This window comes from Lissotriton helveticus, chromosome 2_1 (genome assembly GCF_964261635.1).
Source record: "Lissotriton helveticus chromosome 2_1, aLisHel1.1, whole genome shotgun sequence".
Classification (NCBI taxonomy): domain Eukaryota; kingdom Metazoa; phylum Chordata; class Amphibia; order Caudata; family Salamandridae; genus Lissotriton; species Lissotriton helveticus.
In genome coordinates, this window is record NC_136059.1 from 1,105,914,807 (window position 1) to 1,105,917,879 (window position 3,073).

Genomic DNA, 3,073 nt, shown 5'->3' on the forward strand with positions numbered 1-3,073 from the left:
GTGTTGAATACCAAAAAAAACACAAATAAGACATGAATTTGTTGTCAATGACGAGCAAATAGAGACAAACAATAACACACAGCAAGAGTATGCAATTAGGGCCAAATGTATGGCCAAGTCATGCAGTTCAGCACAGTAAGACACCTGGCTGCGCTGCATAGCTTAACAGGAAAAGGGCAGAAAAGTGCACATTCCTGCCGTTTCCCCTTTGCTGGCACCCATTTGGCTGCCTTCGCACCAATGCAGGTACCATTGCAAAATAGTGTGAGGGTGCCTGCATGTGAGGAGAGTTGTTTTTATGCAGGAAGGGGCACCTTCCTGCACAAAAAACAATCGCCTGGCGCTTATTCCTCTTTCTATGTGTGCTGCATTCTGCAGCACACATAGAAAGAGGAAAACTTCGGAGAAATATATAAGGAGAGTTGTTTTTATGCAGGAAGAGGCACCTTCCTGCACAAAAAACAATCGCCTGGTGCTTATTCCTCTTAATATGTGTGCTGCATTCTGCAGCACACATAGAAAGAGGAAAAATTAGGAGAAATATATATTTCTGCTCATCACGCCTCACCTGGGGAGGCATAGGTTTTTGGCGCATTCCCGGTCTACCATTTCTGGTAAATCCGGGAATGCATAAAAATCCATGGATGTTGTGTGGAAATACCCATGCAACACCTGTGGAAACACCTCCATGGTGCAGAATAATGCAATGAAGCAATTTGTGCAGTGTTGCATTACTCGAGATTTATGAAGCTACTCAGGGCAATGCAAGGTGGCCTAACGTGGCTTCATAAATCTCGGGGCATCACTTTCTGTGACGTTCCGTTGGCAGAGAGGTCTTAGCCATAACTACAAGGCCACGTAAAGCCACCCTGGATGGCTTTTCATGGCCTTGTAAATATGGAGTAAGGCGAGGCAATGCAAGTGGTTGCCTTGCCTCACTCTGCATGAAAGAGGTACTCCATGGGTGTTGCTGTGGGTGTTCCCGTTCAACACCCATTGAATTTGACGCTGCCCTTGATTTACAACATCAGCTAAACCTAGGGCAGAGTCAAAACCTCGTGCTTCCCTAGAGCAGTCGTACCAAGGAGAAATGTTTACATTTCTCTTCATTTTTTCCTATGTCCATGTGTGCAGCACAAATAGAAAGAGAAAAACTCCTCTTGTGGCTGTTTTTGCAGAGGAAGGTGTCCCTTCCTGCACAAGAACAACCATACCAACAACCCTGACACCCTTGCACCGTGGAGCAAGGGTGCCCGTGTTGGTGTATGGTTGCAAAATGTGCGCCAGCTAAAACGAGAGGAATGTACTGTATCTTGTAAATACGGTGCATTATTGTCCTTTCGAATTGGCATACGGCAGCACAGTAAAATGATTTGCGATGCTACCCTATTCCAGTTCCTTGTAAATTTGACTCCTCATTTTTAATTTGTGTTACTTTTGCACCACGTTGCAACGTGCAAGAGCAATGCAAAGGGGCTCATAAATCTGCCCATTATTGCACAAATCTAGAACTTTCTTCGAACAGTGTTTTTCTGCGCTTTAGCATGAACGGCGATTTAAAAATGGATGGCCTGCTGAAAACATCACAGCTCGTTGTTGCAGTGTATAAAAACTGTGTTGCAATTATAAACTTCAATTTTAGATTTAATACCAATCCCATCTTTTGTAAGCAACCGTGCTGGTAACTTTGCGAATTGTGCTGGTGAATGATCGAAGACGGACTTCTTCAGAATTAGAGACAAGATGGGTTCCAGTTCAGTGCCGTAAAGAAACTTCAGGGGGCCCCCATGCAAAGCACATGGAGGGGGAGCTCCACATTCCGGACCTAGTCAGGAGCCCCTGAGGCTAGTGGCCCACCACCAGCGCACAGTGCGGGAAGAATCCCCTGGAGCTCTGGGTCTGCCTGCACTGCAGGGCCCGCTGTTAAGGTAAGCAGCCATGACAACGCGGGCTTTACCCCGCACTGCCATTACGATGCTGCTTTTACAACGCAAGTCGTTACAGAAGAAGGAATAGTTTAATTTTCTATTCCAACACCTTCCCTACTGTAACGTCGGCTGGAGTTGGAATAGAAAATTAAACTATTCCACTATCCAGTGCCTACAGCGCAAGTCGTTTTAACGACTTGTGTTGTAAAAGCAGCGTCGTAATGGCATCGCGGGGTAAAAGCCCGCGTTGTCATGTCATACATCCGCTGTTAAACCACTGCTCCAGATTCCTCCTATTTCTCTGGAACATCCAGATCCTTGCCTGTTTATATGAACAACTCAAACATACAAGCAGAAAAGTAACTGTGGCTAATCTATTGGAGGGTAAATTGAATTTCTTCTCAGAAAACTTTTTCTTGCTTTCTCTAAGGGGCCCTTTCACCCTTTGTCGTCTTGCCACATTGAATTTCGAACTGCCACCTATCCAGGGTTTCAAGATTTTCAATACTACTTTTCACTACCACTAACTTCTGAACAGAACAACCAATCTTCAGGCTTATCCAACAGATTTGTAAGGTACATTTTCAACTCTGATTTAATCATCAAAAGTAATGCAAGTTCATATTTTTTCATGGAAGTGAAGTTCTCATATCAGGAGATTCCCGGCTAATATAAAATGCTGTTAATGCAAAATGAGAAGAACTCAGCCACAATTTGCACGCTGGCCCTCAAAGTGATGCCCTCCTGAGCGAGCTGCTGGTGGGACATCGTTCCCATTTACTCCTGTGCATTTGGCCCCAATCTAACATGTGAGATACCGTATGTGTTCGCCTTTAAACAATTTGGCTTCAATGTAATGTCACTCACAATCTGAACTCCTCGCTGACCAAGAGGAGCTCACACGCAGTGTCCAGGATTGAAAGATATTTTTTTAGTCCAAAAACATTCAGCTCCACTCAACTGAATAAAAACCTATGACAACGGTGAGTGAGGTAGTTTGACCCTTAGGAATCTAGGTGGAGAGCAACAATTTCTAAACCCTTTGATTGGGGCATATTTTTTCGAACGATGAATATTGTCTTCCTTGTAATCACTGCTAGCCCCTTCTCTTTTCTGTATCAGGGATGATGTATAAGGGACATCAG

The 3,073-nt window shown here is 44.4% G+C and overlaps 1 pseudogene; it reads right to left on the reverse strand.

Annotated features, from left to right (window-relative positions):
* Positions 1-1,644: 1,644 nt before the first annotated feature.
* Positions 1,645-2,696, reverse strand: LOC144819608 (mitotic spindle assembly checkpoint protein MAD2A-like; annotated as a pseudogene).
* Between the last annotated feature and the right edge of the window lie 377 nt (positions 2,697-3,073).